The 16,403-nt window shown below is 40.9% G+C and overlaps 1 protein-coding gene across 3 annotated transcripts in view; it reads right to left on the bottom strand.

Annotated features, from left to right (window-relative positions):
• Window positions 1–16,403, bottom strand: part of GLT8D2 (glycosyltransferase 8 domain containing 2) — a 59,863-nt gene that overhangs the window by 25,642 nt on the left and 17,818 nt on the right. The window lies entirely within an intron of this gene.

Below are 16,403 nucleotides of genomic sequence, written 5' to 3'. Positions count from 1 at the left end.
GACACAGATGTAAAGAACAGACTTTTGGGCTTTGTGGGAGAAGGCAAGGGTGGGATGATTTGAGAGAATAGCATTGAAACATGTATATTACCATATATGAAATAGACCACCAGTCCAGGTTCAATGCATGAGACAGGGTGCTCAGGGCCGGTTTACTGGGATGACCCTGAGGGATGGGATGGGGAGGGAGATGGGAGGAGGGTTCAGGATGGGGGACACATGTACACCCATGGCTGATTCATGTCAATGTATGGAAAAAACCACCACAATATTGTAAAGCAATTAGCCTCCCAAAAAATAAATAAATAAATAAATAAATAAAGAACAGCCATGTGAGTTCCCTGGGTTAGCAGGTCAGACAGCACTATCTAAAAGAAATGTCACATAAGAAAGTTTCCTTGATATAAACTATCAATTCCATGCCTTTTCCTCTGCTATCATAACTTCCTTCCTTTGATAAGGATGCTCCTATATCTTTAGGAAACAGTAAGAAAACAGAACCATCCTTAGAGGAGTACACTTTACACCCCATTCAATCATTCATTCAGTAAACATTTACTGAGATCCTACTAAAAGTCCAGCACTGTGCTATGTCCTGTGGATGCAGTAATGAACAAACCAGTCCTGGTCCCCAACATCATGAAGCTATTTTCAGTGGGAAAAACAGATATTAAAATGTAACAAACAAAATAATTATCAGTAGATTATGAATAAAATAATTAGACATAAAGGAAACAACAGAGCTGCTGGAATAAAGATGAATAGAGGTAGGGAAGCATCTTGGAGACAAATCAGGAAAAGCCTTGAGGAGATGACATTTGATCAGGAGAAAGAGCAGGAGCCAGTAGAGAGAATGCAGAAGAGCATACCAGGCAAAGGGAACAGCAAGTGCAAAGGCCCTGGGGCTGAGGATCCTAAGTATCACAAGAGGCTCAATGTAGCTGGAACATAGCGGACTAAGGGAGAGACTGACCAGAAGAGGCTGAAGACAAACTGTGGGGGTCAGTAAAGGAGTATGGATTTTATTTTAAGTGCATGTAGCCCCCTTCATCCACCTTTGTCTTCCTTAAATCCCTAAAGTAATGTTTTAAACATTCCCACAGAGATTCTTATGATAAAGGAGAGCAGACACTCAAAGTCATCCACAGTGAGTTGAAAATACCTAACAAGTTTCTTGCTTTACCTTTAAATTCATGTAAACTGTTACAAAAATATCTGAAAAAATAGTTCCTTTCATTGTCAGAAGAGCTCTTTTTGGGGAGAAAACTCTTCATTATGAAATCCAGGTTTTCTATGCATAGATGAATGGATAGAGGTAAGAGAAGAAGAAAGCTAAGAGTAAATGATGAGCTGGAATCCTGTGGTTTGGCAGCAGCCCCAGAAGAACAGTATGTAAGGTGGAGAAAGGTCCTGGGACAGGAGCTGTCAATCACCCATTAGAACTTACTAAACGACACGTTTCTAAATAACCAACAGGTTACTGAAGAAATCAAAAGGGAAATCAAAAAATTTGTAGAAACAAATGACAATGAAAACACAACAACTCAAAACCTATGGGATGCAGCAAAAGCAGTTCTAAGAGGGAAGTGTATAGCAATACAATCCTACCTCAGGAAACAATAAAAACATCAAATAGACAACCTAACTTTACACCTAAAACAAATGGAAAAAGAAGAAAAAAAACCCCCAAAATTAGTGGAAGGAAAATCATAAAGATCCAAGCAGAAATAAATGAAAAAGAAATAAATAATAGTAAAGATTAATAAAACTAAAAGCTATTTCTTTGAGAAGATAAACAAAATTGACAAACCCTTAGCCAGACTCATCAAGAACAAAAGAGAGAGGAATCAAATCAACAAAATTAGAAATGAAAAAGAAGAGGTTACCACGGGCAATGCAGAAATTTAAAGGATTATGAGACTATTATGAACAACTATATGACAATAAAATGGAAAACCTGGAAGAAATGGACAGATTCTTATATAAGTTCAATCTTCCAAGACTGAACCAGGAAGAAATAAAAATTATGAACAACCCAAGTACAAGCACTGAAATTGAAGCTGTGATCAAAAATCTCCCAAAAAGCAAAATCACAGGACCAGATGGCTTCACAGGAGAATTCTATCAAACATTTAGAGAAGGGCTAATGCCTATCCTTCTAAGTCTCTTTCAAAAAATTGCAAAGGAACACTTCCAAACTCATTCTATGAGGCCACCATCACCCTGATACTAAAACCAGACAAAGACAACACAAAATAATAAAACTACAGGCCAATATCACTGATGAACATAGATGCAAAAATCCTCAACAAAATTTTAGCAAACAGAATTCAGCAACACATCAAAAAGCTCATGCATGAAAAGATGCTCAACATCACTCATTATCAGAGAAATGCAAATCAAAACCACTATGAGGTACCATTTCACGCCAGTCAGAATGGCTGCAATCCAAAAGTCTACAAGTAATAAATGCTGGAGAGGGTGTGGAGAAAAGGGAACCCTCTTACACTGTTGGTGGGAATGCAAACTAGTACAGCCACTATGGAGAACAGTGTGGAGATTCCTTAAAAAACTGGAAATAGACATGCCTTATGATCCAGCAATCCCACTGCTGGGCATACACACTGAAAAAACCAGAAGGGAAAGAGACACGAGTACCCCAATGTTCATCGCAGCACTGTTTATAATAGCCAGGACATGGAAGCAACCTAGATGTCCATCAGCAGATGAATGGATAAGAAAGCTGTGGTACATATACACAATGGAGTATTATTCAGCCATTAAAAAGAATACATTTGAATCAGTTCTAATGAGGTGGATGAAACTGGAGCCTATTATACAGAGTGAAGTAAGCCAGAAAGAAAAACACCAATACAGTATACTAACGCATATATATGGAATTTAGAAAGATGGTAACAATAACCCTGTGTACGAGACAGCAAAAGAGACACTGATGTATAGAACAGTCTTATGGACTCTGTGGGAGAGGGAGAGGGTGGGAAGATTTGGGAGAATGGCATTGAAACATGTAAAATATCATGTATGAAATGAGTTGCCAGTCCAGGTTCGATGCACGATACTGGATGCTTGGGGCTGGTGCACTGGGACGACCCAGAGGGATGGAATGGGGAGGGAGGAGGGAGGAGGGTTCAGGATGGGGAACACATGTAAACCTGTGGCGGATTCATTTTGATATTTGGCAAATCTAATACAGTTATGTAAAGTTTAAAAATAAAATAAAATTAAAAAAAAAAAAAAAAAAAAAGCTCATACACCATGATCAAGTTGGGTTTATTGCAGGGATGCAAGGATTCTTCAATATACACAAATCAATCAATGTGTAACATCATATTAACAAATTGAAAGATAAAAACCATATGATAATCTCAATAGATGCAGAAAAAGCCTTTGACAAAATTCAGCACCCGTTTATGATTCAGTTCAGTTCAGTCGCTCAGTCATGTCTGACTCTTTGCGACCCCATGAATCGCAGCACGCCAGGCCTCCCTGTCCATCACCAACTCCCCGAGTTCACTCAGACTCAAGTCCATCGAGTCAGTGATGCCATCCAGCCATCTCATCCTCTGTCGTCCACTTCTCCTCCTGCCCCCAATCCCTCCCAGCATCAGAGTCTTTTCCAATGAGTCAACTCTTCACATGAGGTGGCCAAAGTACTGGAGCTTCAGCTTTAGCATCATTCCTTCCAAAGAAATCCCAGGGCTGATCTCCTTCAGAATGGACTGGTTGGATCTCCTTGCAGTCCAAGGGACTCTCAAGAGTCTTCTCCAACAGCACAGTTCAAGAGCATCAATTCTTTGGTGCTCAGCCTTCTTCACAGTCCAACTCCCACATCCCTACATGACCACAGGAAAAACCATATCCTTGACGAAACTTTGTTGGCAAAGTAATGTCTCTGCTTTTGAATATGCTATCTAGGTTGGTCATAACTTTCCTTCCAAGGAGTAAGCGTCTTTTAATTTCATGGCTGCAGTCACCATCTGCAGTGATTTTGGAGCCCAGAAAAATAAAGTCTGACGCTGTTTCCACTGTTTCCCCATGTATTTCCCATGAAGTGATGGGACCAGATGCCATGATCTTCGTTTTCTGAATGTTGAGCTTTAAGCCAACTTTTTCACTCTCCACCTTCACCTTCATCAAGAGGCTTTTTAGTTCCTCTTCGCTTTCTGCCATAAGGGTGGTGTCATCTGCATATCTGAGGTTATTGATATTTCTCCCAGCAATCTTGATTCCAGCTTGTGTTTCTTCCAGTCCATTAGAACACTTCCTAACACTTCCAGTCAATTAGAACACTTCCTAACACCATACACAAAGATAAACTCAAAATGGATTAAAGACCTAAATATAAGACCAGAAACTATAAAACTCTTAGAGGAAAACGTAGGCAAAACACTCGATGACATAAATCAAAGCAAGATCCTCTATGACCCACCTCCTAGAGTAATGGAAATAAAAACAAAAGTAAACAAGTGGGACCTGATTAAACTTAAAAGCTTCTGCACAGCAAATAACACTATAAGCAAGGTGAAAAGACAACCCGGAGAATGGGAGAAAATAATAGCAAATGAAACAACTGACAAAGGATTAATTTCCAAAATATACAAGCAGCTCATACAACTCAATACCAGGAAAACAAACAACCCAATCAAAAAGTGGGAAAAAGACCTAAACAGACATTTCTCCAAAGAAGACACAGAGATGGCTAACAAACACATGAAAAGATGCTCAACATTGCTCATTATTAGAGAAATGCAAATCAAAACCGCAATGTGATGTCACCTCACACCAGTCAGAATGGCCATCATCAAAAAATCTACAAACAATAAATGCTGGAGAGGATGTGGAGAAAAGGGAATGCTCTTGCACTGTTGGTGGGAGTGTAAACTGATACAGCCACTATGGAAGACGGTATGGAGATTCTTTAAAAAACCAGGAATAAAACCACCATATGACCCAGCAATCCCACTCCTAGGCATATACCCTGAGGAAACTAAAATTGAAAAAGACATATGTATCCCATTGTTCATTGAAGCACTATTTACAATAGCTAGAACATGGAAGCAAAATAGATGTCCACTGACAGATGAATGGATGAAGAAGTTGTGGTACATATATACACAATGGAATATTCAGTTCAGTTCAGTAGCTCAGTGGTGTCCGACTCTTTGCGACCCCATGAATTGCAGCACACCAGGCCTCAGGAATGCATTTGAGTTAGTTCTGATGAGGTGGATGAATGAATCTAGAACCTGTTATACAGAGTGAAGTGAATCAGAAAAAGAAAGATAAATATTGTATTCTAACACACATATACATATATATATATGGAATCTAGAAAAATGGTACTGAAAAATTTATTTACAGGGCAGCAATGAAGAAACAGACATAGAGAATAGACTTATGGACATGGGGAGAGGGGAGGAGAGGGTGAGATGTATGGGAAGAGTAACATGGAAAGTTACATTACCATATGTAAAATAGATAGCCAACGGAAATTTGCTGTATGGCTCAGGAAACTCAAACAGGGGCTCTGTATCAACCTAGAGTGGTGGGATGGGGAGGGAGATGGGAGGGAGGTTCAAAAGGGAGGGGATATATGTATACCTATGGCTGATTCATGTTGAGGTTTGACAGAAAACAAAAAATTCTGTAAAGCAATTATCCTTCAATAAAAAATAAATTAACAGCAACAAAAAGAACTTCTTTCCCTGTACAGATGGGCTCTCAAGACTTTCAAAGATCTGGAATTTCCAATACTCAGTCTGTAGCCTCTGCCATGCTCTGCACCTTCTAATCCCCACCCTGCCTCCACACTGCTTTTCCCATGAATCTAAAGACACACATTACTGTATTTGAGAGGAATCAAGGGAAGAGGGCATGTTCTTTATTTTGAACATGGAGGGTGGGAGAGAGAAGCAACTGATCTATAAAGCTCTGTGGGTATTAGACAGGAGAATGGAAGCCCTCAAGGACTGGTATAAAGTTTGGAGGTAATATTGCATCGGGGAAAGGAGAGTTAATTTCCTCTGAATTGCCAAATCAATGGTAGATGGCTAGAATCTTAACCTTTTTTGACACAAATATCTCGGAAGTTTGGTGAATCCTACAGATCTCCTCCCAGAATAATATCTTTAAAAGCTTAAAAGGTACATTGTGTTACAAAGAAAATCAATGATAAAATTTTAAAGCAAGCCATCAGAATATTGGGGGAAAAAAACAAATTTGTGATCTACCTACAAACACACTTCTTTATTAAATAACAAGGAATATTAGCAGGTAGAATACTTACTGTAACTTGAGGTAGTGATGAACTTTTAAAAATGTGAGATATTTGTAACAACTGTAATGTAATATGAAAACATCTGATTTATACTGATAATGAAGTCACAGGTACCACAATTTTTGTGGTTTGTTGCCTATATTCACAAAGGAAGGAAATGCTCAATTTCAAGGAGAGGTTAGTGAAATTAAAGATTCATTTTTTTCTCACCTAAGTGCCTGAGAAAATGAAATGTGTCTATGGACACTTTAAGCATCTGCACATCTCAGGTTAAAGATTACAGAATCTCTGGGGCTGATTCAATGGACAGCTAGGTTAAGGTGTCAGAGAAAACTGACGTTTTTAATGTTTCACCATCTAGTAAAATTGCTTCTTTGGGAAGATTTGCCAGGTTTGTGCTGTAGCTTTTTGTAGCTCCAGTCTCACAGAGTGTGTGTGTGTGTGTGTGTGTGTGGCAGGGAATGGGGTGGGCTGGGGAGGAACTCGGAGGGGGGGGTGGCTGTTGTGCCCTGCAGAATGAGAAAGTGTCCCAGGCAAACAGTAGGAGAGGAGCAGGTTGACTCTCAAGGTGACTGCCAGGGATGAGGAGCACAAATGAATAAGAAAGCCCTCAAAGGAAGGTGGAAGCATGCCAGAGACTGATCTGGGATAGGATTTGCCTGTTTTTCATAGCTGTACACTGCCGGGAGTAATTACAATATCCGTCTTTTCACAACTTCATATAGACCAGTGTTGAAACACCTGCCTCTCCACTGAACATTATAGAAAATAAAAAAGGGCCCAGGACACAAACAGAAGGAGACTTTTCACTTGGTAATCTTACAGTACTTACTAAATAACCAATATGGCTCTCAACACCAATCAATTAAAATGGGCAACACTGATGTCCCACTGGTCTGCTCTGACTGATAAACAGAAGCCTTGGCACCCATAGGATGTTGAATGACATAAACGCATTATCTACTCAGTCAAATAAATAGTTAAGTACAAGAGAAGCTAAACACACATACGCACACGCGCGCAAGCACACACACACAACAAAGAGTGGCTGTCACATCATCAACCATCCTTATCTTCTCCCAGAACAACTTCTTACTTCTTTTGCTTGAGACAAATGCATAGCAAATTCCAAGCCATGTATCAACTAAATATATTACAGGAACAATTTCTTTTAACAGGAGAGGCAACTACCTTTTTAAAGAATAAAGAATTAGCCTTATAAGAACTATTCTGCCAAGACACTTGAAATATGTTGACAAGGTCATTTCTTTGTAGTGTCCTAGATTTCCATAAATTTCCTATTGTGAACTTCCATAATTAGAAAGAGTGCTTCACTCAGGGAAACACAACCGGTGACATATAATAAAATTCAGTATACTTGCTTTTTAAAAAAAAAAAAAAAAGGCTTCCTTCTTGTGACATGTCAGTGATTAAAGGCATATCAGGTCAGCTTCAAAATTTGATTTGTTGATTTTTTTTAAATGTTTAAATTTTTACTTATAGTAGAATTCACTTTTCTAGTTGTACCATTCTGTGATTCTTAACACATGCAGAAATTCTTGTGATAATCCCAGCAAATGCGATAAAGAACAATTCCAGCACCTCCAAGGAATTCCCCTACATTGCCCTCTCACAGATGGACTCAACACCTAGCCCCTGGTAACCCCTGATCTAGTCTCTGTCCCTGTAGTTTTGCCATGTCCAGAATATCATATGAATGGAATCACACAGTTTACAGTCTTTTGAGATTCTTCTTTAGTTAGTTATTTTTGTCTTTGCTGCTGAGTGGGCTTTTCTCTAGTTGTGGCAGTCAGGGGCTACTCTCTACTGGCAGTATGTGGGCTTCTCAATGCAGTGGCTTCTCTGGTTGCGGAACACAGGCTTTAGGGCACAAGGGCTCAGTAGTTGCCACTCTCAGGCTCTAGAACACAGGTTCAGTCATTGTGATGTACTGGCTTAGTTGCTCCACGGCATGCGGAATCTTCCCGGACCAGATATCAAACCTGTGTCCCCTGCATCGACAGATGGATTCCCATCCACTGTACCACCAGGGAAATCCCTGAAACTCTTCTTTTGCTTAGCAAGAGACATTTGAGATTCATACTTGCTGTTGTATGTATCCATAATTTGTTCCTTTTGATTTTTTTGGCCACACTCTGTGGCATGAGGGATCTTAGTTCCCTGACCAGGGATTGAACTCACACCCCCTGCACTGAAAATACAGGGTCCTAACCACTGGACCACCAAGAAAGTCCCTTTCTTATTTTTGAGTTTTGAGAGTTCTTTACATATTCTGGATACAAGTCTTTTCTTAGATATGTGATTTGCAAATACTTTCCTCCAGCAGATGGCTCTTCTTTTCAATCTTCTAATAACAAATTTTGCAAAGCAAAAGTTTTTAATATTGATGATGTCCATTTCATCAGTTTTTTTTTCTTTTTCATATCATGCTTTCAATGTCATATCTGAGAACTTCTAGTCTAATTCAAGGTCATGATGAGTTTCCCCTGCATTTCCTTCTGAGAGTTTTATAGTTTTATATTTCCATTTTGAGTCCTTTTTTTTTATATGGCATGAGGTATAGGTGAAAGTTCATTTTTAATCATATAAATGTCCAGTTGCTCTGGGACCATTTGTTGAGAAGACTATCCTTTCACTCGAATTGATTTTTTTTCTTTAATGTTTAATTTGTCAAGGAGTTTGAATCTAAAGGATGACATGTGTTCTAAAGAAGATTTCTTATTCTCTCCTATGCGTTTTACAAGAATTATAGATCTGGATAGCAATCAGTGGCTAAAAAGTAACTTATATCATCAAATAAAGATTCAACAACATTTTCCAAGTAGCACCAGAAGGAGACAGGAAAAGGGCTGATACATCATTAAAAAGTTTCAACCAAACATTTCCCCAAATCCATTCTATCTTTGCACAATATTCTGGAGTATTTTATCTGTGCTCTGAAAATTCAAGAGAGCTAACAAACTCTCTGCTCTCAAAATATACCTCTTATAACTCTGCTTCCCGGTTGTCCCAGTTCCCCATTTATCTATATGCTTATCATAATATCTTATATGTTCATTAGAAGAAGCAGTGGGCATTAAGAGAAGCAGAAGATAGCAGGGTAAGTTAGATGAAAAAACATAAAGTATAATCATTAGAATTTTAGATTTTAAAATTCATTTTAGCTTGGAAACCTAAAATTAAAATTTGTCACATATTCAATCATTTCTTTGTGGCATTTTCCAGGAGCTGAAAACTGATTTCCTTTATCTTAAAAAAAAAAAAAGAAGAAGAAGAAGAAGAGAAAGAAAAATAGCTAATTTGCCATAAATAACAATTTGTCTTGAAAACTCAAAGTTTATTTTAAAATTAAATTGATGCTTCTTAATTCTTCTCCTTCTAAGGAACTTCTGAACTTGATATTTGACCAGAGGTAACAGTTGGCAAACAAAGATTATTAACCTTTAGGAATTAGCAACATGACAGAGACACCCCAAGGGATGAAATCAGGAAAGGCAAGGTATCATAGTACTCCAGGGATTCCTTATGAACCAAAGTGTTTTGAGAACTTGTTGGCAGTGATCTGGGGAAATGCTTCAACGGGGATTTGATTCAAGCCTTTAATTCACTGTAAACAACTGGCTACAATGCCTCTTTCACTTTCCCGGCGTTCAGACTGCACACCCAGGAGCTCCGAGTGCATTGGCAATGGCCCTTTTCCTTTTCTCCTCATGAACTTGGGGAAGAATTGAGTCAAAAAGCACATTATTTATGATTGTTCTGAGGCTGGTTTCAGGTACTTTTTATCCACCTACTATTCTAGATGATATGTGTTAAGCTAACTTTTTGAGGCGATGTCAACCTAACATGGTCTTTGACCACATGTCTGTTCCATTCCAAAGACCATCTAGTACCACGGGAGAGAATGAGAGGGAGGCCAGAAGGCTCTGGGCTCTGAATTCCTGAGGCCAGCTCCTCCCTGGATATCCCAGTCAGCCAACCCAATAAATTTCTGTCTTTTCCTTAAACAGCTTTGAAATGACGTTCCATTTCTTGCAAACAAGGATCCTTACAAATGCATTCCTTGTAACCAAAACAGTATGCACATTTGGAGAGAAGCTTGCAGGGGCCAGATGATAATAATAGGTACCATTTACAGAGCTTAATTTGCACCCAGATCTACGTTGACCATTTAGGTACATTATTATTTTTTTAAATTCTTATGAATAAACTCAGATGGATATATTACTAATTCCATTTTTCAAAGGAGGAAACTGTGACTTAGAGTGACTTGCTCAAAATCACGCAGCTAGTATATAAATGGTGTGACAGGGATTTGAAATTAGGGCTTCCTGACTTCAAAGCTGATGCTCTTTAACCACAGGATTCTTGAAGAGCTATTTTGGCTACCCCAGAGGCAGGAGAGGTGGGCTCCAGGTAACAGATGTCAATGTGTGTTGATGAAATTCACAGCTCCCAGGGAAGTTGGTCCACTTTCCCCTGAGTGCTTGGTTACTCTAACTACTGAGGTCATACATCTGAAAAGGGTGGTATATTTTCCTGTCCAGCATGTTGTCAACTCTAAACTCTGTTTGAGATAAAATAAGAGGCTTCAGAAACCTGATATGGCACATCTAACTGCAAGGCACAGCAGTGGTGAGCCAAGGAAGGGAATTCCTGAAACAAATTCTTATAGGAAAACTTCTAAGGTGATTTTGAAATGCAAGGCTGAGAGGAGTTCTTGAGAAGGTTTCCAAGAAAAAACTTCTTTTGTTTACTTTTTTAAAAGAATATGAGATTGTTACAGAGATTCAGTATGCCTGATTGGCATCTTTCTCCCTCTCTTTACAATTTCATCTCATCTCTGATGGTGGTACATTCCATTTAAGCTGCTGTAAAGTGGTGTTTCCAATACTTGCAGGCCAAAGCGTTCTAATTAAGTAGGTACCCAAGAGATGTTTGCATCTTTTAGAGAGGAGCTGATGGTGTGGATTTGGCAGAGGGAGCAGAAGTGTAAAGGGGTAAAAGAACAATGGGAGAGATCAGGGACGAGAGCTAGAGGGAACGGCTGCAGGATACCTTAAGAAGACATAGAGTAAGAAGCAGAGATCTGGGGCCAAGAGAAACTGGGGCAGAGGCTGAGAGAGCTCTTCTGAGCTAATATGGCCCCTGCCAGCAAGGAAATGCATCACAAGACTCATTCCTACATGGAAGAGGACCCGTTGCACGGCCGTGCAGACCACTTGCCAGCTCTCTCCCACTCTACACACATCCTGTGTGTAGCCTATGGAACCCCACACTTGCCTGCTTTCCCACCCACTGTGTGATCACTCATTCTCAGATTCTTCGGCTATTCCCTCATCTCCAGAACTTCTAAATGGTGGAACAACTCAGGACTCAATTTTTCATTTCTTCTCTCTCTAAACTCTTGCCTTAGGCAGTCTCACCCTGTTTCCTGGATTGAATGCATGCATGCTCAGTAGCTCAGTTTTGTCTGAGTCTTTGCAACCCTGTGGACTATAAGCTCACCAGGCTCCTCTGTCCAAGGGATTCCCCAGGCAAGAATACTGGAGTGGGTTGCCATTTCCTTCTCCAGAGGATCTTCCCAACCCAGGAATTGAAACTGCGTCTCCTACGTCTCCTGCATTGGCAGGTGGATTCCTTACCACCTCACACCTGGGAAGCCCCTCCTGGCTTGAGATACCATTTACATGCTGATTACTCCCAAATTACTGCCTGCAGCCCATTTCTCTCATGTGGACTCCAGACTCCTAAAGCCAAGTGTCTCTGGGCATCTTCACTTGGAGGCATCCTCATGTCGAAATCTTAGCTCCTGATGTTTCCCCACCATCATCTTTCCCAACTCCATTCTTATAATTGCTCATGAAAATAAGCTTGGTTTTGTCCTTGACTCTTCTCTCTTTCTCCTTCCCTACAGATGGATTGACAACAAAGCCTGTCAGTTCCACCTTCAAAATACATCCAGAATCTTCACCACCTGTACTGCCTTCGCCCTGGCCTGATCAGTATCATCACCTGTACTGTCTTCGCCCTGGCCTGATCAGCATTATCCTTTGACAAGATGATACGGTCTTTGTCCCCCTTTAATTGATTATTTTTTATATTAGATTTCTGTTCAGAATTCGCCGAGGCCTCTCTATTTCTCTTAGAGTAGAAGCTGAAGTCCATACAGTGTCCTATGAGATCTCACCCGATCACACCGCCCTCCTTGCCAGACACTCTTCTGCCTCAGAGCCCCTTACACTCCTGGCACCTGGAATGATGTTCCCTTCACCAGAACACTCCTCCCAGATATCCACATGGCCCACTTCTTCACTTTGCTCAGACTCAGGCAAAAACCCCCTAACCCCAGCAATACATGTATTAATTCTTATTTTCCCAATCAGGGATTGAATGCCCCCTGCATTGGAAGCACAGAGTCTTAACCACTGGCCTGCCAGGGAAGTCTATATTCTTCTCAGCAATGACCACCATCCAACATGCTGCCCATTTTTCACTGGTTTATTGTCTGTCTTCCGCCAACAGCAGGGGATTCCCTCATAGCTCAGTTGGTAAAGAATCTGCCTGCAATGCAGGAGATGTGAGTTTGATTCCTGGGTCACAAAGATCCCCTGGAGAAGGAAATGGCAACCCACTCCAGTATTCTTGCCTGTAGAATCGCATGGACAGAGGAGCCTGGCAGGCTATAGTCCATGGGGTCACAAAAGTTGGACACCGACTTAGCAACTAAACCACCAACATCCAACGATAGGCTACAAGTTCCATAGATGTAGGGTATTTTGTCTGTTTTTGTTTATTGCCATATGCCCAGCACAAGTGACCAGAGATATAAACTCTCAAAAATATTTCCTCCTAGAGGGAGGGATAAGCAAGTGGCCCTCTCCTCCAGGAAGCTGCACAAGAACATCAAACATCATCTGTTCTCACCTGAAATCAGCAGCTGCCCCACAGAAGCTCCTCTGGTGTTCTCGGAGCATCCTCCTCTGCTTCCTCCCAATCCCTTATCCAACCAACCTCTGATTCTGACAGCTTCACCTCGTGTTTCTTAACCCCTCTCCTTTCTCTCCTGCTTCATCTCACTCATTAACTCTGCAGGAACTTCCCGCCTAGACTTTCTACATCTGGAATCTCTGCTCCCTCCCCTTCCCCAATCCATCACTGGTACAGCTGTCACAGTGACTATCTTTATTGTTTAATAATTACATCAAATTAATTGGAAACATACACTCAGCTTTAGTATCCTTATTTTTTGTTTGATTTTCCTTTTCTTTATCACTTGAAACATTTCAAGTCTACAAAAAGCTGAAAGAATGAATTTTCATATGCCCTACACAAAATTTACCAATTGGTAACGTGTTGCCATCTTTCCTTTCTCTCTTTCTCCCCACTTCCTGCCTCCCTCCTTACACACACACACACACACACACACACACACACACACACACACACACGGCTCTTCAGCCCTAAATACTTCATCATGCATCTCTTAAGGACAAGGACATCCTCCTGTATAATCACAACACCATTATCACACCTAAGAAAAATAAGAGAAAGGCCAAGAAGAAGACCCAAGCCCTCTGCTTTTATTCTTGGCCTTTCTCTTACCTTCACAACAAGGATGCCCAGAACTGTATCCTCTGTACTTCTGTAAGCTCTCCTAGGCTGAGTGACTTCTGTGTTGTGGTTTCTCTATAGTAACAGTCAAGCCTTGAACATTCAGGGCCCATAGGCCTGACTACAGGATGGCAAGAAAGAGGCAGCTGGGGTGTCGCCTCACAGTCAGTGTTGGAAAGAGGGAATTCTTAGGAAAGGCCCTGAATGGTGGCAAGGAGGACCTTGCATGGGGAGTTGTTTACCAGATGCCAGACTTTGGGGCTGTGGCCAAATCTGGAAAGAATGTTTTGAGACCTGGCAGTTGCTAAGGGGATTAGCTCTGCCTTGGAAGAAAAGGCAAAACTGGGAAGGACTCCAGAAAAGTATTCCAAAAATCAGAGCCCACAAGTTTTATTTTACATGCCAACTCTAATCAGTTGGTAGGAGCTTTCAGAATTGATAAATGGAGATGGCGTCTAAAGCCATCACCAGACTCAGTAAAAGAAAGAAAGAGAGAGAGAGAAAAGAAGGAAGAAAGAAAGAGAAAGAGAGCACTGTGATTGATTAATAATGCCTGCCATGGGTTCAGGTAAAGAGTAATGGGAAAGGATCTGGGAATCAAAAGGAAGATAAAAGTGAGGGCTCCTAAAATGTACTTTTGAATGACTTAAATCCAGCAGAGCATATACCTGAGTGGAAACAACACAGGCTTTGTGACTTTGAATCCTGGTTCTGCCTCATTTCTTACTGTGTAATCTTGGGCAATTTACAAAACCCAATCTGTGAAATGGGACTGTTTTGCAGATTAGATGAAATAATGCATTACAAAGATAGTTACTTCCATAGTAATTTCCATGAACCAGACATTGTTCTAAGACCTTTGCAGGTAAATTAATTTGATTCCCACAACAACCCTATAAGGTTATTCTTCCTAGTTTATCCCAGGAAACTGAATCTCAGAGAGGTTAAGAGAACTGCCAAGAAGATCTGTGATTTCACAGAATTCTATAAGACTCGACTCTGAAGTTCATAGGTGCATAAAACACAGTCAGTAGGGCACTTCAGCTTAAACCAGGCAGGCTACAGAGTCATCAACAGGACAGGAGCATAGGTTCACTTGAAGAGAAGAAAAAGGACAAAACCAGGACTCAGGAATTTGGCCTTCAACAAAACACCACTGGCCCTTTTATGTTTTGCCGGAGCATGAAGGTCTTACTCCAGATCCACCAAAATACACAGGATAGGGAAGTCTTCATTTTGCAGAGGACCCATCCTGCTTTCTCCTGCATTGGATTCAAGCATTCTTTTACAACATGGCCTTAGATCAAGTGTCGACAAACTACAGCCAGATCCTGGCCATCACTGTTCGTTTTTTTCTAAATAATGTTTTGTGGGAACATAGCCAGGCTTATTCTTTGATGTTGATGTTTGATGTTTTTTCCATGGCCAATTCCACACTACTTCCACAGAACAGAGCCATCATGATGGAGACCACCTGGCCTGCAAAGCCCCTTATATGGCCCTTTGCAATGAACGTTTGCTGATTCCTGCTGCCCCCCTTAGGCCAGACTTTGTACATATCAATATGTCACGTATGACCAATCATCTTGGGTGTTCGCCAGGGGAGGTAGCAAGTAGGACATCCATAAGAGGAACCAAGATAAAAACAGGTGTGGGCAGAAGAAGATATTGCAAAGCTTCCCTGGAAGTCCAGGGGTTAACGCTCCAAGTGTCCATTGCAGGGGGCACAAGTTCAATACCTGGTCAAGGAACTAAGATCCCACATGCCATGTGGCATGGCCCAAAAATAAAAATTAAATTTAAAAAATAGTATATTGCAGAGTAATAACATGTTAAGCTATGTGATGTGATAAAATGGCTCAGCATCAATTGGGACCTTCAGTGTTAAACAAAGAAGCAGATTTCTGCGGAACTTCTTAGGACTTTTAGAATGCCATCACGACTTGAGTGTGCTGAGAGGAGGATATGGCTCACAGAACATATTTTCCTCATGGGACTATCTTCTTTGGAACGTTCTTTGGCAGATGCTGAAATAAAAGAACTCTTTAGAATCAGGCTCCCTGGGAACTAGGAATGAAATGGTGAGGGCTGTGGCTTGGTGAGCACGTCTTTCTCTCATCGATGGAAGAGGCAGGAGAACTAAAGAGAGGCAGAGTGGAAAAAAGAAGGAGAGCTGTTTGAAGAGAAGGAAGAACGTTGGGCCCTGGAGAGACAACTTGGGTGGATGTGAGGAACGTCTGGTGACTGGTCTATTAGGGGGAACCGTGTATCCAAAGCAGGGCTATGGCCCAGTGCAGGATGTGTGGTCACTTTCCCCGCCCCCAGCATCATCATCACTAGAGATGCACCACTAGAGAAGCTTCCCTCCCTCGCTGAGGGCTCAGTACTCTGCTGATCCTGCATTATGTCCTTCCAGACACACTAAAGTAAAAGTGTTAGTCACTTGTCACTTGGTAAAGCCTTGGTGCTT

This window comes from Bubalus bubalis, chromosome 4 (assembly GCF_019923935.1).
Source record: "Bubalus bubalis isolate 160015118507 breed Murrah chromosome 4, NDDB_SH_1, whole genome shotgun sequence".
Lineage (NCBI taxonomy): Eukaryota > Metazoa > Chordata > Mammalia > Artiodactyla > Bovidae > Bubalus > Bubalus bubalis.
The sequence above is the reverse complement of the archived record's forward strand: the minus strand, read 5'-3'. Positions and strand labels throughout refer to the sequence as shown.